Source organism: Lacerta agilis, chromosome 2 (assembly GCF_009819535.1).
Source record: "Lacerta agilis isolate rLacAgi1 chromosome 2, rLacAgi1.pri, whole genome shotgun sequence".
NCBI lineage: Eukaryota > Metazoa > Chordata > Lepidosauria > Squamata > Lacertidae > Lacerta > Lacerta agilis.
Genome location: NC_046313.1, coordinates 34,139,213 through 34,162,473, shown reverse-complemented (window position 1 = coordinate 34,162,473; position 23,261 = coordinate 34,139,213). Strand labels below are relative to the sequence as shown.

The following is a 23,261-nucleotide window of genomic DNA, read 5'->3' as shown; positions in this document are numbered from 1 at the left end:
AAATACACAAACTATACAAGAGTGGTTCCAAGGAAACGTGAGATGAACCTTCAAAATCATATCATTTCCTAACGTGCTTCTTACTGATAACTGCTTCATGAAATGATTCTATCTACTGTGAGAACATTTTTTTAAAAAACTGTTTGGAAAGACTGAGCTTTATGTACATAGAATTGAGCGTTGTAGCACGGTGGTTAAGACAGTGATTTGTGAATTCGGATGGGAACCCACTGTTTGAAGGATATTGGGGAAAGGTTTCTTGCTGGCAATATTAGGAGACAATTAAGCTGGCAATATTAGGAGACAATACACAACCAGCTTCTCTTGCAAAATTTGCAGAATTGCTATCCCATCCCCCGTGTTTAACCCAAGAAAACAGGAGTAGCTAACCTGTGGCCCTACAGATGTTGGATTATTAGTTTTTGATTGAATGCTGTGGGGGGGGGTGCATCCAGATCAGCCCTGATGCTCTCAGCATTATTTTCCTCTGTAGTATTCATCACCATCAGTTTATTTATATGCCACTTCTCCTTGAAACTGTGCTGAAAGTGGCTCACAAAAAAATACCAAATGAACAGTAATAAATAGAACAACTCAAAAACACATTTAGAACAAAAATAATCATAATGTCAACAAACAGAGAAAATAAATCCGTACAACATCATATAAAGCAATACAAATAAGTCAGCTTGTCATTGTAAGTTGATTCTCCTTCCTCCTTTCAGCTCATCTTCTTCTTTTTTCCTCCCACAGGGATGCCACTGATCTCCAGGAAGGTCTTCAGGGAGGATGGGTTTGAATGGTTTTTCATGGGAAGGTCAGCATCAGAGATTCTGCAGCCCAACCTAGCCAGGTAAGAGCTATGTGAAGTGGGGTTGCAGACTCGGCTTGTCTTCTGTGGAGCTTTGATTGGGTCATCATGGCTATTGAGCACTGGTGGAGCTGGGGATGGGTGTCATGACTTCTAGTTGTGCCATTTCCCCTACTACTGTGGATTTCTATGGTTGGTTTTTAACAGGATTTATAGCTAGCATTGGATCAGTTCCACCTTCCATTTTGTACCTATTTATGATTGTAATCCTATAGCTGCTTTACAAATATATTGTCTTCCACAGCTGGGATAGCGTGTACTAACTTTGGGAAACTTTAGCATTTGCTAATGACACTTTAAATGAATTATATGCAGGTTTGCGGTTTCCAACAGTAAAACGTACCTTTATAGGTTGAAAGGTAATGTATATACAGTATGTTCTCATTTATCAGAGAGCGTTGGGAGGCATCCAAAATGTATGGATAACCAGATGTCTGTGGCAGAGGATGGGGTGCTTAATATAGAGAGCTAGTTCAATGGACAACAAAAAGTCAACTTGGGTAACGAACAGTGCATTCCTATACCTGCCTACTCATAAGTAAGCTTCACTGAGTTCAGTGGGAGTCTGTGAGTATAGGATTGCAGCCTAAGAGACTTGGATAATTGGAGGTTATGCTGTATTTTGAAGGATAATATTTCAAATATTTTCCAGACTCCATAGAAATGTTTTTATTCTATGACTTGATCACAAGTGTGGTATGCAGGACTCACATAACACAAACCACATGTAACCGATTCCTTCTGGCAAATGGAGAGGATGTGAACTCCTGCCTTCCATTACCCGTTTCTTAATTTACTAAGCCACTTTTAATTGCCATCTTTCCCCTGCACAGATTACTGCACCCTTTCTTCAGAAAGAGTCGTATGGCTGAGGGTATTATAAGGTTCAGGTGTCCTAACAACAACACTCAACCTAACTTAGCTTCTCTGCCCAGGAGGGACCAGTCACATGTGGAACCTTGAAAGCCAATGTGATAGAATGGATAGAGTGTTGGACTATGACCTGGGTGACCAGGGTTCGAATCTCTGATCAGCCATGAAGCTCACTGGATGACAGTGGACCAGAAGAGTTTGGATTTGATATCCCGCTTTATCACTACCCGAAGGAGTCTCAAAGCGGCTCACATTCTCCAGTCACTGTCCCTCAGTGTAATAAGGTTGTTGTGAAGAGAAAAGGGGAGAGGAGAACCATGCACACACCACCTTGCGCTCCTTAGAGTAAAAGGTGGTACAAAAATAAAACATAGTTTCCCATCCTACCTGTAGAGGCAGTTTTAGGGTAGTGCAACTGCTTCAACCACACTGGAGGGTTGCACCACACCAATGCTGTAGAACACAGCGAGAGAGATTGGGGTGCACTAACTTTTAGTGTTGCACAGCACACTGTTGAAATTTGAGACCCCAAAGTCTGCCACTGGCTGCTATCTTTTTTTCCTGACCTGGAGTTTATCTGGTAGTAATGGATGGGTATCTTTGGGAGAAGAAAAGGCTAAGGAGTAAACACTACAAGAATTTGGAGTGGAGTCCCTGATGGTTGGATGGTGCTTTGTATGCCATCTTCTGGCAACTCCTGCAGCCAAGCTGGTGCCAAATGCATTGCTCTGCTTTCCTTTGGACCACATCAGCAAGAATGAGAGAGGGGTCTTGTCGTGTGGGCAGCCCAGGACTTCCAGACACACTGCCCAGGCTTGTGCCCTAGGGAGGTCACTTTGGTATTGCTAATGCAGCAGTTTGACTTCACCCCTGGAGGCACACTCCATCATCTCTTGAGACAGATGGATGCCAACATTTTAATGGATGGGTCTGGGAAGTCATGCACTCTTTTAAATTCCTTTCAGCATCTCTGAGTAATATTATTTCAGGAATTTCTGGGTTATTAAAATGGTGGGTGGTTTTAGCTGCCTGCCACAGATCACACCACTACTGTTGTTAGTTGCACCTGCTAAGACTACCAGGAGCCCCAATGATGTTGGGGAACCTGTGGCCCTCCAGGTGTTGCTGGACTAGAGCTCCCATCATCCCTCTCCATGGGCCTTGCTGGCTGGAGTTCATGGGCGATTATGTCCAACAACGTATTGCAGCCACAGGCTCCCCGTCTCTGACCTGCTTCCTTGCTCCCATTCTGCTTGTATGAACAGCAAGATCAGAGGAAGGTCAAGAGTGAAAAGTATGGGAAGGAGGGGGGACAGGTGTTTCTAAGGTTAAAGTTGCAAAGCAAGGTCATGAATTGTTTTGCTGGATCAGACTAAAGGAATATTTAGTACTCGTGACAATGGCAAGCCCAGTGTTCCAAGAAAACTCACAAGGAGTGCCTCAGATTGATAGCAATTCTCTATTGTTTAATTCCTGTTTACTTTCCTGGGACAGAGGTGTATTCGTTGTATTCTATAGGTGTCTTGGAAAGAGGCAATTCCTTAAAAGCAGGTAGTGCTATTAGTGAGGCAGTATATTCAGTTAATTGAAGAAAGTGAATGGACTGGTTAAATGAAATGCACAGGGAGCCATCTTGTGGTGGATGTTAAACACATGTGAAAGGTTCCTCTGCTGGGTCAATTTGTATTGCGGTGTGTGTGTAAAGGAAATAGGGATTTAGAAACATTCTGGGATTTTCCTCCTCTGTATGCATTTATGTCCCTTATCACACTTTCAGAAGCCTTTTCTAGGGTTTATTTCTAAAATTATTTTGCTTGTGCTTTGGGTAAAAATGTCACGTTCTAAAAGGATGTGTATGCTTTCTCCCTCTGCCCTATCACCAATAGCATCCCACCATCGCCATCAGAACTAGCATAAAATACTGGCTGTGTATACAAGGCCAAGTGTGTTCTGATGGTGACAGTGGGATGATATTGGTGCTATTAAACCCAATTGGTGTCTTTATTTATGCTACAAGTAATATTCACTCCTACAACTATGTCGATTTTTACTAACACTTGCATATTAACAGTGGTGATCTTGCTACAGTGTGCCTAGGTGAAGTAATATTATGAAGTATTCCTGGAAGTTTATACACCAGCAGTAAAAAAAAAAGTATTGTGCTTTTCCCTTACCACTAGTAGTACTTGAACATGAATATCAGCTTCATGATTATTTTAGAAATGCTCAAGTCAGACTGGAATTTAGTGAAAAAGCATATTGCTAATGTTTGGTATAGCCTTTTTAAAAAGAGACAATTCTTATATTGCTGGAATATGTCCAAACTTTCTGGGAGTAATTCAGTGCAGGTCACGCCATCAATGGGAGCATTTCTTCTTGCCTGATGGAACAATCTCCCACCCCCGTTGCACTGTTCTGTGAGGTTCTCCCTGCAGCCCAGCCAATTTGGGTGTGTGCAGGGGGTGCACAGAGGAAGAAGAGCCGCATTGCACTAGTGGATGCTCTTTGAATCTAGCCCCCTTGTTGGGTTTTCTCTGTTCTAAGGCAGGGGCAGTGAACACGTGGCCCTCCAGAAGTTGTTGAACTACTGTACATCTCCCACAATCCCTGAGCATGGGCCTTGCTGGTTGGGGCTGAAGGGAGTTGGAGTCCAGTAATACCTGGAGTGCCACAAAGTTCAATATTCCTGACCCTAAGGAGTTAGGGAACAGGGGGTGTTTTCATAGTTGGTGTTTCTTCTGTCTCTTTTAAGACCACAGAATATCTGACTTTTAAAAAGAGAGTATAACTGTAGTGCAAGATTGCTTTAGCATGACTCTTCTATCCCGCCTCTCCTCCTCCCACCCCCTGAAATTGGCTCAGAGGGTGTGTATCCTGGAGAACCCCTGGAACAGCACTAGGGGGGAAAGGGGGTGTGTTTTTTTCTGGTAAGCCAGAATGATTGCACTAATGGAATGATCACTTTATGGTGGATTCCTCCCATTCTTCACAAAACAAACTGTATCTGTATGGAAGCATCTGTTGGGAAATAAAGCTAGTGAGCAAAGTATTTCCTTAGTATGGGAACTTGTATGCATTCTTATTTTCTGTTGAATATATCCTACTCCAGAATGGGACACTTGTGTTTGTATGTCTGTGAGTGTCTGAGAGAGAGAGAGAGACAGAGAGAGAAGCAGAGAGCACCCCCTCAGCAAAGCTGCTTACTATTGTCTTGGGATTTTGTCACATTAGTATTTGCCCAGATGTTAGCTTCCTGTCCTGATTGCCTGTTGTGGCACAAAACTAGAAGCTTCTGAATTGCCCCAGACAACGGCAAGTGTGTTTCCCACAGAGCACTCGCAGGAAGCCACCACAGCTGGTCTTTGTTATGCTGTGTGCACCATTCAGAAGTTGAAAAGTCTCTCACATCTGGACTGTAGGAATTGGAAGTGATCTGAATCTCTAATATTAGAGTTGTCTGGAAAAGTCCTTGGTATTGGAGCTCAAACTTTTTTTCTCTACACAAGTTTGAGGGTCAACCCCACCCACCCACCGCCACTTTTTGAATTAGAGGCAGGGTTGCAATGGAAAAACCTGAGAGTTTCTAAATACATCCAGTGGCGACATAATCTGTATGCACCTTGGGGCAAGAAATTCTTGGCAAATGCAGTAAAACTGTTTTCAGGAATAGAGTTTACACTGAGCCCTGAGGCTAAGGGACATCTTTTACTTCCAGCAATTCAATTGCAAATGGACATGCCCTTTCCCATCCTTAATGACCTTTTTTTGGGGAGGGGGGAATTGATTTTTGTATATAAACTGGGAAGGTGTTACAAGTACCTTTTTAAAGCTTCCTCCTAGCTTTGTCCAAATTTCTTTGATTTCCATATAGATCTTCCTGGTGAGTGGAACTGACAGGGCCCCGAGGGCTGCCTGTTCATTCAGAAGGATCCTTCTCTTCCCTTCATACTCTTTATCTTGTCAGTTGGGATAAGACCCTGATTACGGTGCTTTCCACTCCTTTGTGGTGTCTCTTCCCTCAGCCTAGATGCCTGTCTGTCTCTACAAAGTGGAGGTGACATCTGCACTTCTCTGGCACATTACTGTAGTGAGCAGGGGATTAGGCAAAAGAAAGGAAACCTGAGCAGCACCAGGTTACTTATAGGCTCAGAGCCAAGCTAAGGCTTGTGTCTGTCTGCAGTAGGGGAGATGACCCTGGTTACGGAAACAGACATAATTAAAGCCCATTGAAACAGCAGGGAAATCTCTGGCTGGGGAATGTCGCGTCTGACTGCAGCTGAAAACAGATGTTCCCCTCTATGTCTATTCTCCAAGTGTTAGGAGAACAGATGCAAAACAACATTAAAATGGTAGCAAGGCTGTAAATACCATCCCTAATTACTTTCCCAGGTAACACCACTTGCAGCAAGATTCTTTCTTTCTTCTGAAGGTTGCTGCTGGCGCTGCGTGGACTTGATTTTTCTTCTTTAAATATGAATCACTTGCTCCTTTCTCCCAAGCCCCTGGTGTCTACTGGGATCCAAGGAATGAGGCTGCTGTGGTGTTAACAGCTGTTTTTGAGCAGTGGAACATGCCCCTAAATTAGACTAAAAGATAAGCAATTTTGGTGAATGGGAAGGCAACTATGAAAAAGGAGAACTGGTTGGCCACTGTGAAAACAGGTCACTGGACTAGATGGGCCTTTGACCTCATCCAGCAGGGCTCTACTTACCTTCTTAGGTGGGGGGTGCCCATGTAAATGATAGCATGTTCACTTTCTCAAATTAGGACAATAGAGTAGCAACCCAAGGTTACAACACAGATTTTTAAAAATAAAAAGATGGTGAGTGAGTGGGTACCATTAAGGCACATGGAATCCTCTTGCCATTAAAACAAACAGAGAGCCAGATATGTGTGATGTTCACAAGTCTTGTTTGTTTGAAATATTTGTATTCCACCTTTCCTTCCACCGTGGATCCAAAGGGTGGTTTAAAAACAGAGATAACAATGTTGGCTATAATGAAAGCTGCATAACCACCACAATATATGTATAATAAACAACAACCAGAAGATGAAATAATTTATTATAGAGTGAAAAATTCTCTGACCATATGCTGAGTCTTTGTATGCTCCTGCTGTTTTAAAGTTTTTATTAAGCTACATACCACATATCTTTTCCTGAATGTACACAGAAGCAGACCTTTTACTGTTTTTCTGGTTGACCAGTTTTCTCCACCTCCAAGCTACCCGGTATTTCTGCTCATGTCACATTAATCCTTGGCTATCCTAGTACAACATTCAACATGCATGAGTTAAAGCAGTTTTCACCATTCTGGCATCCCCCAGGTGTTTTGGACTACAACTCCCATCAGCCATAGCTGTGCTGGCAAGGTGCCAGGTTGGTGAAGGAACGAAAGAAACAAGGCCCAGCAGTGCAGCTACTTAACAGTTTGAGTGTTTTTCATCTCCATTTCACTGCCATTGTAGCATGCTTAAGCATTTATAGAGTGGTTTAGAACATTCAAAGCATGCTACCACCCTTATTTTGCTGTAATCCACACAACAATCCTGTAAATTAGGTCTGTATTATTTCCATCTCATTTTGCTGATGGGGAAGGCGGGGACTGAAGCTGAGAGATGGTGGCCCCCAAAGACCACTTAGTGCGTTCACAATACTGTATAGGTGAATTTTTGCAACACAACTTCCTGAGTTGTCAGCTAGACTCTTCACTTCTACACTAAACCCACTCTGCTGTTGAAGGGGCCAGTTCCTTTGGTAATTTGTACTGGGAGCTCAGTGTGAACTGAGAGCGCTGTTTCATGATATATGCAAACCTGTATAAATGTGCACACACGTGTGTGATTATTTTTCGACAAAAAGGTGTGCTGTTGATTTTACCTTCTGAATTCCCTTCAGATTCAAATCCTCAAGAGACATGAAGAAAAGGTGCATTAACTAATCAAACTGTGATTTCAAATTGATTATTGCAAATTGCCAACCATAATAGAATTCTCATAATGGGAGCCATAAAAAAAGGTAGAGCCTGCCGCAGCTGCCTGCAACTGGCTGTCCTTGGCTGCCGTCTCAGCATGAATTTATGTTTCCACTCCTAATGCAGAGATGTCTCTGTGAGTGAATAACTTTGGGCTGCTGTCCTATAGCAGGGACCCCTAACCCTTTCATACTGAAGCAGATGTTCAAGCTGCTGCTTCAGAGTCTCTCTCTCTCTCTCTCTCATACACTCTCTCTCTCTCTCTCTCTCTCTCTCTCTCTCTCTCTCTCTCTCTCATACCTCTCTCTCTCTCTCTCTCTCTCTCTCTCTCTCTCTCTCTCTCTCTCTCTCACCCTTTTACAAGACACCCCTTTGTCCTGCCAACCATACAATATAGTTGGCAGTAATTGGCAGAGCGCCAGCCAGGTGAGTTTGGCTGTGGATTGCTGGCATTTTTTCACACTTCACAATGTGGCGGCAACCCCTCTGTACCTCTTTGCTGGTTTCCTTGGTAACTGCATCACTCTTCGGGAGCTTTGCAATGTAAAAAAATAATAAAGCAAGATGACATGGGGGCACCTTTCGCACAAACAACTGTCCTGCACTCCCTCTCTTTCTCTCCCCTCCCCCCCTGAAAGGAGAGGGTGTTTGGGAAGCATCCAGGAGGAGCTCATTGTGCATGTCTGGACTTTGTATGAGGTGTGCATAGGGGAGGGGAGCGCAGGGATCATTCTTGCTTGAAGACTTGTCTGCACAGAATACACAGTTCAGCCGGATGCTTAAAGGCTGCTAGTTTGGAAAATGGCTGCCCAGCAAATTGAAGGTGTACATGGAGATGAACAACTCCAGAATTTCTGTGCTGCCTGTTCCCTTGCAGCCAGCTTTAGCAGAGTTACTGATGAACAAAGATTCAGGACAATCTGGTGTATATTGCAGTAGATTAGGCCTGCGTCAGTGTTTACCTCTCTGAAATGTGGTGGCTTAATTCAGTCTGGTTTTCTGAGCCTCTTCACCATATTTGCCTTTAAGCCTTCGGTACTAAGAATTATATTTATACAGCAGTGCAAAAATGTGTTGCTAATGTAGACCCTATATGTATATAATACCTTTATTGAAGCTTACTTTTATAAATGACAGAGGAATGAAATAAGTGGCAGCAGGGGCGTACCCAGGATCAAAACTAGGGGGGGGGGGCAAGCCATGGTCGTTCAGGTTGTGACATTTCAGCACGGAAAGGCAAATGAAACCAAAATTTTAGGAAAATTATATATAATTATAGCAGTGCTTTATTACGGTAGTTATTACAATTATTTGCTTGATTTTTTTTTTTATTCTAGTTACATGTCTTATACCAGGGGTGGCCAATTCCCAAGAGACAATTCCCGTTTTTTGGGGTTCAGCTCAAAGTTGTTGACCTTTTTTGGGGATGAGGAATGCTCCATTTTTAGGGGTTCCCCCCAAACAGAAAGCCCCCAAATGGCTGAAAAACTCAGTTTCCTAGGATCCTCAGCCATCGCAACTCACCATGCAAGGGAACTGTTTCCAAAGCTCCTTTGCAACGATCAACCGGCGCAACACACACACGCGCACACACACGCAGTGGCCGGCTCAATTGTTATTTAGATTTTGGGAGGGGGAGAAAGACCGGTAGTTGAGCTTTTTAGGAGAGCTTTTTTCCCTTTTAGGCTGCCGATAACCATTTAATTATTATTATTATTTGCTGCCCCCCCTTGGGTACGCCCATGAGTGGCAGGTTAAGGTAAGGAAATTGTGTGTACCGGTAATTGCCTAACGTTTAAGCAAAGTTCACTTGGCTGACATTGAATGACCGGGGCCTAGTGACAACCAGTGGCATAGCGTGGGTTGCCAGTGCCTGGGGCCACATGGGGGTGGGGGTGGGGGTGTGAGAGAGGAAAATAGATGATGTACACAAGGGCATTTTAAGGTTACCTTAGTGTTTCATGGTATTTATGCATCACCCTTCCTCCGACGGAGATTAAGGTGACCTATAGTAAGGGGTGAACAATGGAATTACATCCATGGTTAAAGCAAATTCTCCAGGTTCTTTGGTGCATTTCCTCCCTTGCCATGATACCTGACACCCCTTATCTGAGTGTGTGTCTGGGACCTTTTGTGTACAAATCATCTTCCCTGCCCCTGAATTTGGCTCTACCCTGTTGGAAGGTCATTCTTAGTAAGTGAAGGTTGATGGTGAATATACCCATCTGCCTTTGGCAGTCAACTTGCAAGATGGGTGCCTATCTCAGTTATCTCTTTCATATATATTATTCATTATGAACTGATTAGCCAAGTCCCACAATTGCAAAGCTTGTATTCTTCCTATGTACTAACATTTGAATGAATGAGCAGTCAAGTAGAAAATGAATTTATTAGTGTCTGATTGTATTACCAAATACTTGTACAGGCAAACAGGGAGCAGTCTTTAGTGCAGGGGGAGAGGAGAGAAAAAAGTATTTCCAGAAATTATGCATATTCCTTCATGCTTACTGCCAAATAAACGGTATATCTCAATACCAGTTGGGTACCTCTTTTATTCAGTATGAAGGGAAATGTAGGGTTTTTTCTGTATTTATTTATCTGCTATATTATTTATATAAGGGTGTCCAGTAACATTGTTCTGTGTCTGACTTACAAACATAAAATAAAAATTGCAGCTAAAATGCAATATTCTTATACAACCTGCAGCAGGAAAATATCTATAGCGAGAAGAAAGCATCTTAAAACATACCGTACATAGCATGTCCAGTGAAAGTCGATTGTGGGGTGTGGTGCTTATCCTGCTTCAGGCCAAGGGAGGTGGCATTTGTCAACAGACAGCTTTCATGGTCATGTAAACAGTAGCTGACCATAACAAAGGTACTAGACAAGCGCCTCTGGGCAGGCCATTCCACAACCAGGGTACCCAACCAAGAATGCCCTCACCTTGGTCGCACCTGCCTTGTTTCACTTGTTAAGGCTTAAACTTTAAGTACCGTATATGCAAAAGACAGTCTTTCAGACATCTTGATCCCAAGCCCCTTAGTATTATGACCCTGAATTCAGGAGCAGCAGGAATCCTGACACAGTTAGAGGCTGAGAGGCCAGCTCAAGGACTCCCTGGTCTTGAATGGGGTAACTGTGCCTCTGAACTGCGCAGCCTGGGAGTCATTTTGGACTCACAGCTGTCCATGGAGGCACAGGTCAATTCAGTGTCCAGGGCAGCAGTCTACCAGCTCCATATGGTACGCAGGCTGAGACCCTACCTGCCCGCGGACTGTCTCGTCAGAGTGGTGTATGCTTGTTCAGCCCAGACACTGAGGTCCACCTCCGAGGGCCTTCTGGCGGTTCCCTCACTGCGAGAAGCAAAGTTACAGGGAACCAGGCAGAGGGCCTTCTTGGTAGTGGCACTGACCCTGTGGAACGCCCTCCCATCAGATGTCAAGGAAATAAACAACTATCTGACGTTTAGAAGACATCTGAAGGCAGCCCTGTTTAGGGAAGTTTTTAATGTTTGATGTTTGGTTTTATTGTATTTTTAATATTTTGTTAGAAGCTGCCCAGAGTGACTAATGATTCTGTTACAATGGGGAATGGCTTCTTGTGATTATGTGTAGGTCTATCCAGGGCCGTCTCGTCCATTGGGGCTGGTGGCGCGGCGCGCCAGGGTACAATGGCCTGAAGGGAGCCTCCGCCCTCCAGCCCCGCTGGCAGCGCCCGCCGGCAGCGCCCTCCGGCTGCCCGGCGGAGCAAGGGAGCTGGCCGGCCATGCCACGCCCTCCGGCTGCCTGGCAGAGCATGGCAGCGCGAGCCGGCTGGCTGCACTGTGCCATCTGCCAGCCTGGCAGAGCGTGAGCTGGCCAGCCACGCCGCACCCTCCGGAGCTGCCCGGCGGAGCATGGGAGAGCAAGCCGGCTGCCCTCGCCTCCCGTCCCAGAAGCACTGGAAGGGCGCGCAGAGCCCCGCGCAGATCCAGCGCCATACCCCTCATCCCCCGCTCGCCCAACCCCCTCCCGAGGGGTGTCAAGCACGGGAGGGAGGCGGCACGCCAGGGGCGCCGGAGGGATCGCCGTGCCACGGCAGCCGATCTCCTTAAGACGGCCCTAGGTCTATCCCACCCCATGACTGGAATTTGCCCTAGCCAATTGTGGCTCTTCTTCTGTTCTTAATGTGGCCCTTAACTTCAAAAGCGTTCCCCATCCATGTGTTGAAGACTTGAAAACACACACACACCCCGAAAAGAAATTGACAACCCATTGCTATCATTGCAATGATACAATGACCATTTACAACAAAAGTGGACATTTTTCTTTAATGGTGATGATATGATGGGGAATGGGGTAAGCAGAGTCAGTTTAGTGCCCTCTTTTCTTCATAGAGTATAAAGAAAGGCTCTCTTTTTAATACAAGACAGCTAGAACAGAACGTTTTGTCTTGCCCACCCAGATTTCCCAAGAACAGTAGGTGAGATTCATTGGGAGAATTCCCAGTCCATTAAACCAGATAGGATCGTTCAGATGAAAAGCTTTTTGTTAAGCATTAAGCGTCACATTTTAAATAAGCATTAAGAAGGAGAAATAGGGAGTTTGAAAGGGACCTGGCCAGCCAGTTGCATTCATTTCCTTCCCACTTGTGTTTCATGCATCTGATGAAGAAGGTGGTTTATGAAAGCTCAAAACACAATAAACCAGTTAGCTTCTAAAGTGCCGAGGAGGAGGAGAAAGACTCTCAAAGAGCTGAAGAGCTGGTTTTCTTTGTTAGCTTTCATTTGCTTGGCACTTGGGGTAGCTTTGAAGTGTAGCTCATCTTACATCTGTAGTTCCTCATTGTGCAAGAGGTATTAAGTCAAATGCTACCTCTTACCTGTATGTGTGCTACTTTTGCTGCACATGCCTTTCATGGCTACTTTTTCAGACATAAAGATTTTGAAAGACACAATTATCCCTTCAAATAGCTATAATTGTTTTTTGTTTTTGTTTTGTATTCTTACTACATAATTGCATGGCCCTAGCCACGTATAAGCTGTTGGTGTACAGTTACAAGCAGGTAGCTATGTTGGTCTGCCATAGTAAAAAAAAAATCAAAAAAAAAATCATTCCACTAGCATGTTAGAGACCAACTAAGTTTGTTCTTGGTTCTTGTTCTTGATATGAGCTTGATGGCAGAAAGCTTTCATGTGCATGCACATATCTGAAGAAGTGTGCACACACACGAAAATTCATACCAAGAACAAATGGGAGTGCCGGATCACCTCATTTGTCTCCTGAGAAATCTCTATGTGGGACAAGAAGCTACAGTTAGAACTGGATATGGAACAACTGATTGGTTCAAAATTGGGAAAGGAGTACAACAAGGCTGTATATTGTCTCCCTGCTTATTTAACTTATATGCAGAATTCATCATGTGAAAGGATGGACTGGATGAATCCCAAGCCAGAATTAGGATTGCCAGAAGAAATATCAACAACCTCAGATATGCTGATGACACAACCTTGATGGCAGAAAGTGAGGAGGAATTAAAGAACCTTTTAATGAGGGTGAAAGAGGAGAGCGCAAAATATGGTCTGAAGCTCAACATCAAAAAAACTAAGATCATGGCCACTGCTCCCATCACCTCCTGGCAAATAGAAGGGGAGGAAATGGAGGCAGTGAGAGATTTCACTTTCTTGGGTTCCATGATCACTGCAGATGGTGACAGCAGTCATGAAATTAAAAGATGCCTGCTTCTTGGGAGGAAAGCAATGACAAACCTAGACAGCATCTTAAAAAGCAGAGACATCACCTTGCCGACAAAGGTCCGTATAGTTAAAGCTATGGTTTTCCCAGTAGTAATGTATGGAAGTGAGAGCTGGACCATAAAGAAGACTGATCGCCGGAGAATTGATAGTTTTGAATTATGGTGCTGGAGGAGACTCTTGAGAGTCCCATGGACTGCAAGAAGATCAAACCTATCCACCCTTAAAGAAATCAGCCCTGAGTGCTCACTGGAAGGGCAGATCCTGAAGTTGAGGCTCCAGTACTTTGGCCACCTCATGAGAAGAGAAGACTCCCTGGAAAAGACCCTGATGTTGGGAAAGTTGGAGGGCACAAGGAGAAGGGGACGACAGAGGATGAGATGGTTGGACAGTGTTCTCGAAGCAACTGGCATGAGTTTGGCCAAACTGTGGGAGGCAGTGGAGGATGGGGTGCCTGGCGTGCTCTGGTCCATGGGGTCACGAAGAGTCGGACACGACTGAACGACTGAACAACAACGTACAGTTGGTTTTCTCATGTCACAATACAGAGGGCAGAGTCCGTGCAGAATGGTAGGCTTCAACCTTATTCCCACATGTTTCAGAGATATTTTGCATCTATAGGCACAAAATCAGCTGCTTGTCATGACCCCCATCTTTAATAAACTGGGAATAGCAAAGAGGTTGGTGGCATTTCGCACCCAGAAGATTCTCTTGGGCCACATCTATCCATTTGTCTATCTAATGTCAGTTTTGCTTGAATCTGGCACTGTTAATTAGATCTCAGTGAAATTCTGGCATTTGAATTTTTTTAATCCTCACCCTTCATTTCTGGTATGTCATCTGTTTATATAGATGAAGATGACCCAGTCATTTGCATTGAACCTAGCAGGGCTTGCCTTAGGGCTGCATTGGACCTGATATGGATTTTGCTCCTTATGACTGAAATCCTTCAGTTAAAAAGCAGGGCCTTTAGTTCTACTCAAAAATTATGGCAATCAGCCCCCTAATTACTGACTCTTTAAAAAAAAATATTGTGGAATCTGGCCTAGAAGCTAAAGTAATGGATCAAATCATTATTTATTTATTTTGGTTGGTTTGCACTCCTAATTCTCAAATGGAGACCCTTCATTCATAATGCTAAGGTACAAACTGAAGGAGCCTACATGAAGCACTGGGACTCATGTGACCACTAACCCTCCACCATAAAAATGATTTAATCAGAGTTAGCCGAATCCAGACCATTCAAGTGTCCCTATTTTCCAGGGACATCCTGGTTTCTGATTTGATCCCGGAATGCCCCACTTTTCCTTGGGATGTCTCCATTTTCATTGGAGAAATGTTGGAGGGTATGGAGTTATCCAACCCCTGAGCTGTCTGAAGGCAATCTTGTATAGGGAAGTTTTTTAAAAATAAGGTTTAATGTTTTATTATGTATAGATATATATACATATATACATATATATATATATATATATATATATATATATATATATATATATATATGTTGGAAGTTGCCCATAATGACTGGGGCAACCCAGTAAGATGTATGGGGTATAAATAGTAAAAGTATCATTATGGAATGGGGTGTCCCTATTTTCATCAGAGAAATATTGGAGAGTTTGTGAATCTTCCATGATTCTTGACTTGTTGTTACATGCAAACCAGGAATCACAATGTCAAAAAACCTCTGGTTCATGAAACGAGCCTGTTTCATAACCCATAGTTTGGAGTTGGCTTGCTTTAAAACTGACCAGGGTTTGATGTTTAAACCATGATCCCCGGTATGTGTGTGCTGCAACCCCCATTGCCCCAACTCAGCTAGGAGAATAAATTTATTGCATGAGATTTTCACTTTTCCAGTCACCTCATATTCCCTCTATCGGCCTCAACATTAATCCATTCTGACAACCCACCCCTGTGAGGCAAATACTCTTGTCCACGCTTTATCTCCCAGGGTGTCTCGCTTCCTCCCATCTGTAAAGTGATTTCCCTGAGGTTGCATATTGCAGCGTCAAATGGCATCTGGGCGACCTGCCTCTACTAAACACTCCCTTCGCAGTGGAATGTCAGCGGCTTTCTGTCAGGGCCTCTTTCTCTTGCCCCAGGAGATGTGTATGCAAAAGCAGGGTGGGATGCTGTGAACGGTCCTTTCAAATTATCTTCCGTGCACCTTTTCATCTTTGAATCACTGGCTGTGAATAACCCTTGTAGGCACGTTCTTTCACTTGGACTGGGGATACACACACACACACACACACACACTCATATATATATATATATATATATATATATATATATATATATATATGAAAGCCATCCTTTAATTTTTCAAAGCTAGTGATGTTTTGTCAGTAGCAATCTGATATATATATAAAATAACTTTTGGTTTTGCATAAGGAATGCAGCCATAGCCATTACTCTTTTGTTGTGGATGACCCAACAGACATGTTAGCTGCCTGAAGAGGAACCCAAGTGGTGTTGTTCCTTCCCATGCTGTAGAACCAACACTCCAGAATACTTGATGCATCCTTCAGATGCTAATTCTTGCCTTCACCTCCTTCAGGTTCCTGAATCAGGTTGCTTCACCCTGCTGCATGGCAGCTCTGGCCCGGTAACCTGGACAGCTTCACCTAATAGGAATTGTTGTTATGTACTAAGCGGGTGGCACTGTGGGTTAAACCACAGAGCCTAGGGCTTGCCGATCAGGTCGGCGGTTCGAATCCCCGCGATGCGGTGAGCTCCCGTTGCTCAGTCCCTGCTCCTGCCAACCTAGCAGTTCAAAAGCATGAAGTGCAAGTAGATAAATAGGTACCGCTCCGGTGGGAAGGTAAATAGCGTTTCCGTGTGCTGCTCTGGTTCGCCAGAAGCGCCTTAGTCATGCTGGCCACATGACCCGGAAGCTGTACGCCGGCTCCCTCGGCCAATAAAGCGAGGTGAGCGCTGCAACCCCAGAGTTGTCTGCGACTGGACCTAATGCTCAGGGGTCCCTTTACCTTTTAAGCTTGGATCCTAAAACAATAGGCAGGTAGGATCCTAGAATGCTCCAACCTGACTGGCCTGCAGGAGCAGCCCAATCAGACCCCAGGAGGAAGTTAATCAGCCTATTAGGCCGGTAGGATACTAGGATGCAACAACTGATTGGCTTGCAGCAGCAGCCCAATCAGGCTCCAGGAGGGAAACATAATCAACCAATCAGACAGTACTCATTGTGTAAATAATGTATATAAAGCCTGAGGTTGGGGGGGGGGGAACATAGGTGGCTGCCTTATACTGAGTCAGACCATTGCTCCATCTAGCCCATTTTTGCTGACTGGCAGCAGCTCTCTAGGGACTGGAAACGCTATGGTGGTGGCAGGGGGATCGAACCAGGGACTATCTGCATGCAAGGCAGATGCTCCCCTACTGAGCGTCGGCACTTTTTCATTGTTGCCAAGATAGCACATTTCCCCAATGCTCAAATATTTCATTGGTCGCACAACGCAATTCTCTCAGGAGATTGTGCCACCATTTCTTAGAATTTGACATGGTTTCTGGCAGCACAAATGTCATGGGCACCCACTGAATAATTCTCATGATGTGACAAGTAGCGCACACGCATGCACACACCTCCTGCCTCTGCCACATTTTTCTTTCTTTCTTTCTTTTTTACAGGATGGCCAGTCCCATGATATACGTACCAGTAGCTTCATCAACAAATTACTCAACCAGCTTTTATTTTATTTTGTTTTATTTTATTTTTTAAAAGAGAGTCAGAAGCAGTTCTGCATATAGGCACTTCAGCAAAAGGAGACTGAAACCCATCAGTATGGAGAGGGGCACAGGTCTATATATTCAACCAGAATTCCACAAATGTATGTTCCCAGCCTGGGTGCACTCATCCATGCTATATAAGCACAGTGATGGTCAGCTATAGATAATACAGGCTAAGAATCAGTCCATGACCTACATAAAGTAACTACTTTTATAAAAGATGTTCTTCCTGTGCTTTCAATTCAGTATAACAACGATCATGCTAATAGTTTCATTCACTACTCTTGGCACTCCAGAGCCAAGATTCCTGCTCCAGGACTGGTAGATAATATGTGACCTCTGATTATCTCTCCTAATTGCTTTATATATACACAAAAAAATGATAGAAGTGCAGATCCCCAAATAAATCCACAAGGCAACTCCCATTCTTGTACTCTCCTCCCCCAGGTCAGGCCTGACCACGGGGGCGGAGCTGCAGCCAGGCACTAGCGCCACAGCCAAGGTGCAGCAAAGTTGCACCCAGGGCCACGGATCTCATGGACCCCTCCACCTCTGTATATTATCTCTGCAAGCATCTGGACCAGCTAAGCTGGGAACCATGTGTTGTGGCTACACACTCTCTCTCTCTCTCTCCTTCCTCCATCTTATCCACACCACTTGTTGTTGTTGTTCAGTCGTTCAGTCGTGTCCGACTCTTCATGACCCCATGGACCAGAGCATGCCAGGCATGCCAGTGCAGAACACACCAGTGCAGAACACCAAATCCAGTATGTGATCATCTCCGCTACCTTTGTTGGGCTTCTAATACACTGGAATAGCCAAATATCTGCATAGCCACCCCCCAAGTGCATCCAAGGGTCAAAGAGGTGCTGCCTGAGGGCACTAAAGTTGTGTCCTTACTCTGCTTATTAGAGCACCTAATGAGAAGGATGAACACCTGTAACAACAGCAACTCGCAGGAAGCTGCTGCTGTTAAAAGGGCAAACAGGGGAGAATGTGTGGGTAAGGATTAAGGGTAACCCAAGGTCAATTCAGATCTGTCAGGCAGGGATGAGTAAGGAAAAGAAGACATAGTACCACTTCCCTTTCTAGCTGCCTGCTCCTCTTTATTGTCTTATGGGTGGAAGGATGACAGGGTTGCACGAGCAACTCGTTTTAAAGCAAAGTTCATCTTTGTCCTCTGCGCATGTGGTGTGCACACATGCCTGTGTTTTCATACCATCTCTCCCCCTTCCTGCTGCCTGATATTCTTTATTGTCTTGCTCAGGTAGATCATTCATTGCTATAAATTTTCTTATCTCCAGTGCTTTTCCAATTACAGATAACAACAGAAAAGCAGTCATTGGTTTCTAAAAGGTCATCAAGATATAGGACCCGATTGGGAAGTGAATGACTTATGGAGTTGGCTTGTGTAAATCTAGGGAAGTTTTATGCACAAATCAGGCACAAAATGTAAGGGGGATTCATTTTTTTTCTTTTCTTTTAAAAATGAGATTTGCATTTGTTTTGGTTAGCAGAAACCAGGGCAGCTCTGATCATTTCCCACCTTTCCATGGGCTTGTATTTATTAAAAAGAAAATGCCTCTGAAGTCTAGCACCGGGCACTGGCATTTAGGCAAACACCAGCTGCTTGCTCTTCACAAAGTGTGGGTAAAGGCAACACAGAATTCCCACTCCCCTCTAGCCTTGCTCATCCATTGACCTAGAAATGACCCCATCCATGGATGAGAAGCTAGTCTAGTCCCTTCCGCCTCAGCACAAACTTTGCCAGCCATCCCCTCAGCTGTGGACACTTGGTGGCAGATGCTGTGAGCTATAGGGCTCTCCCCTCCATTTTCCATGTGAGCAGATATGACATTTTTGCTGACTTTGCCTCCCACAAAGGCTAAATGTAGGGATGATGCCATGCCTATTCTTAAATAGGGATGAAGCCTATTTACCTTCCTCAGTCATTCCCCACTGAAAGGTGTAGTTCATTTCAGTCAGAAGATACTTCACAGGCAGTTATTGGCGTAACATGATGCCAACCTTCCATTTTCTTAACAGCAACATACAGTCCTATGGATGATTGCCTTGTGAATGGGAATGGTCATCTTAAGCAAACAAACTCACCACAGATGCGTCTGCATGTTCAGTTAATTTGAGGACCTGTTCAGTGTACATACTGGCCTTAGTCCACTTCGTCAGCCTTGGGACTATGCAGAATGGTTGGTCTCAAAATGTTTGCATCTTCCTGTATTGTCCTATTCACTCATTACAGCTGGCTGCAGAGAGGCCCTCTTTGTTGTTCCACATTTCAGAGGAGCACTTTTGTTGGTAACCCTGATGAGGGCCTTCTCTGTCATGACAGCATCTGCCCATTCAGCTAAGACTGATGCTTCCTGTGATGTGTCAAAAGCTTATTAAGCCAGGACTAACCTCCTGTGTGAGGTGATAGCCTGGATGATGGACGGTTAAGACAGCAAAAGATCATAGGAACTGGGAATGAGACACCAATTGAGTAGGGCCCATCCATCCCTCTACAGTTACAGAGAGCTTACAGTAAAGAGAGGTAAGCAATAGAAGCAGTGTAGGCTAGAAGCTTAGAGTATGAAGTTAGGAGTGAGGTAGCATAGATAGTAAAACAGTGGGCTGGAGAGAGAGACATAATGGCTAATGTCTGTTTGAATCCAGGAGGTTGGGTTTGGAGCTGGCAATAAAATGTCACAGCCAAAAAAATAAAAAATAAAAAAATTCACCAGCCATGCCATAAGCATAGAAAAGCCAAGGTATCACAATCAAATGTGCTGAAGGACCATGTTTTTCATCCAAAACTGTCAATTCCACCTGAATCTTAATCAGAGTCTAAAACTTTAAGGGGGATTAGAAATGGATCCTGCACCTTTGGCTAGTTATCTATTCTTAAACATTGTGAAGGAATATAACCAAAATATGTTATGTATTCAAACATGCATTTGTAAGACCTTGTTATGTCAGCCAATGATGGAATAAAGTGATACGGAATGGTCTTTGCCTAATAAGCGCATTGAGGTCCCAGCATAGCGGGGGTTGGACTAGATGACCCTAAAGATCCCTTCCAACTCTACAATTCTATGATTCTAGGTGATATGGGTTGGTATTCAATTAATTGTTACTCAGAGTACAGCTACTGAAATTAATGGCTCTAACTTAGCCATAATTCTTTTCTTTCAAGGGGTCTACTCTGGGTAAAAGTTAGTTAGTAATCTGTGGGGATCGTGATATAGACATAGCTGTCAACTTTTCCCTTTTTTAAAGGGAATTTCCGTTATTCCGAATAGGATTCCTTGCAAGAAAAGGGAAAAGTTGACAGCTATGGATATAGAGGTACCATGGGCTGCACTGAGGAACTTGATATGGGACCTGGGGCCTTATGTTTGGCAAATCTTCGTAGTATGTACTGCATCATGGATGCAACACTTTTCTAAGAAAACATATCTAATATATGCGGAAGTCAAGATGAGGTCATGGTCAAGTATGGCTTACTTCATTTCATGTAAATTATTCTCCCTTCTTTGAAACCTGTGCATGGTCGCCCCATCTCGAAACTCCCCTCCAGCTCTAATATGGTCTCTTTCTTGACAATCAATCATCCTCCGTAGCACAAGAGAGGAGAAAGACAAATTCATGGTATTGGCATTTTATTTTTCTACAGGACAAAAAAGCTGGCAATTGAGTGAGTTTTCCTGTTTCCAGATTGACACAGCCTCCAGTAATCTGTTCATCCAAGCATTTATCACTTCTGTGTGTTATGAAGTAGGGAGCAGGTGTGTGACCTGCAATGACAAAAATGTGGCATATAGAGAGCAAGGGTGGGGAGGAAATAGATAAGATGTCATTTTTCAGCACAATTCCTCTTGCCTTAATGTTCTCCTCAATTATGAGAAACAATCATAGCTGGCAGTCCACTGATGTTTTATGGTGTCAGTAGGGTTTAAGGTTTTAGCAAAGATGAAATTAAATGTACATTTTGGATACTGTATATTATGGGACATTTATAGGACAGGGTGGTAGTGGTGGGTGGCTTGTTTGTTTACTCAAGGGGAAAAAAGATAAATGGGTTTTGCTATTCAAGGAAATGAAGGTGCCGTGCTCTTGAACTTGGCCTCCACACAGGGCAGCAGCTTGCTCCAATAATGACTTTGGCTAGGGTTGGAGAGTCTGGGTATTCCCTTCAGAGAAAATTATCCTGCCTAGACTGTTGAATTGAGGTGTGCTTTCACTTACCCATCTCTGGTTGCATTCCTTAGTGAGGTAGCCTGTGGACAGGGCTCCACAAATTTTGACTGGCTTTGGGGGGAAAGCCAAAACTTGTGGTCACCAGGACCTCATCCTTCCCCTTGTCTCTGATGTCTGACCTTGTATTGTTGTGCCTCTGTATGAGGCTAGGGACAATGCCCATGTCTCCCTGCAAGGTTCTAGTTTGGAGTTGGAGAGGGGGTTGAGGGTTGTTTCCACAGCTGATCTGAACTTCAGAAGCCCACAGAGCAACTGTATCTTGGAGCTGGGCAGGAAGGCTAGGGGTCCCCTCTCCATGCTCAGCAGAAAGGGATGGAACACTTGATATGGCAAATATGGTAAGCGGAGTTGTGGATCCATGCTCATTGACCTTGGCGTGACTTCTGAGAAAGCTTTCATAGGACTGTGCACTCTAGCACAGTTAAATATTTCAAATATTGTTCTTCTGCCAGGTAAAGGGTGATTTGTCTCTCCAGTAAGCAAAACAGTTGAGGGTTGTTGTTTTTTGGTGTGGGGAGGTAGGCTGTGCTAATGGGCAGCTCCTTCCTTAAGCCTCTCAGCAGCTCCTCTATCACTTATGCCATTTTGAAATCTGACATATAGAAGAGCCCTCCCCCTCTAACTTATCTCAGACTACAAGTTTATGCTTGAGTAATAAAGCAAACCCACCCCCCTGCCCACATCATTTGCACCAGGACTGGAGGATCACTGCAGATAGCAAGTGAAACTTCCCTTCTAAAAGAATCAGCATTGGGAAGGAGCCTTCCCTTCTTTCTGTAACCACTGTTACCCTCCTGGTGTTGATGAATTTTATATGGCCCTGCTGTAGATCTTATTTTCTGAGAATTAAACTGAGCTCACTGGTGTAGGAAGGGCGGGGCGCCCCGTGCAGCGGGATCCCGATAGGGTTCCATCTCAGCGTGCCCCGCCCCCAGAACACGCGCCAGACCCACCCCGCCTGCTTCCCGCCCCCGGTGCCAGAGCATGAAGCTCTGCCACTGACTGAGCTGCCACACCCAACTCATGTCAAAGCCTCAGAAGTCAAAAGGTATTCAATATTACCAAGGGGTTTTGGCATAGAGAGCTGATCCCTCCAGTTCCACGCAGCATGTGTGTCCCACCCCCGCCCCCCGCTGCTCCATATTTTTACATGGCTAAGATGCCCCTTTTGGCACAGAAGCAAAATTGACAAAGCTCACCTGTTTCCACTTTTCGCATAACGGCATTGTTCTGCCTACAACTATTATCTGCTATTATGCAGATACGGAGCTGTCTTCAAAGCAACATTCCAGGGGAGCTTTAGCTTTGAATCTGGATTTTCCCCATTCCTCTAAATCTGACAAAAGAATTGCTTACAAAATAAAGGATAATTGGGATTGTGTGTTGTTGTTTTTAAGTTCTTAATTTGAGGTTATTATCTTGAGTCAACAACCTCAAATTTATTTTTTATTGCTGTAAGAAGGAAGAAAAAGAGAGAGCTGAAGATGTGTGGACAGCATAAATGGATTTTATTTTATTTAATGCATTGTTGATGTTTTATATCAAAACTCTACGAAATCATTAAGTGGGAGGGGGACTCTGTTTACATAGGCAGGAAATCCTCAGGTCATGAAAGAACATGTAAATGAGGTTAGAGAGCTGCATGGGCCAGCCTTCCCTCCCTGCTGTTCTGCCTGGTGGTGAACTCCCTATTGTTCATGCATTCAACTGGCATGGGAAGGGGCTCTAGTAATGTATACATGTGAGGGGGGGCGGAATCCTGGCCTAATCATGATAGCCCTTTGGTGTTCTTGCAGGGTCCCTTCTC

At 44.3% G+C, this 23,261-nt stretch overlaps 1 long non-coding RNA gene across 2 annotated transcripts in view; it reads left to right on the top strand.

Moving 5' to 3' along the window:
• LOC117041092 overlaps nucleotides 1-23,261 on the top strand; it is a 157,003-nt gene that overhangs the window by 15,207 nt on the left and 118,535 nt on the right. For both annotated transcript variants that reach the window (XR_004425930.1, XR_004425929.1), the window contains one exon: nucleotides 754-853. This is a non-coding gene — a long non-coding RNA (uncharacterized LOC117041092). The remainder of the gene's footprint in view (nucleotides 1-753; nucleotides 854-23,261) is intronic.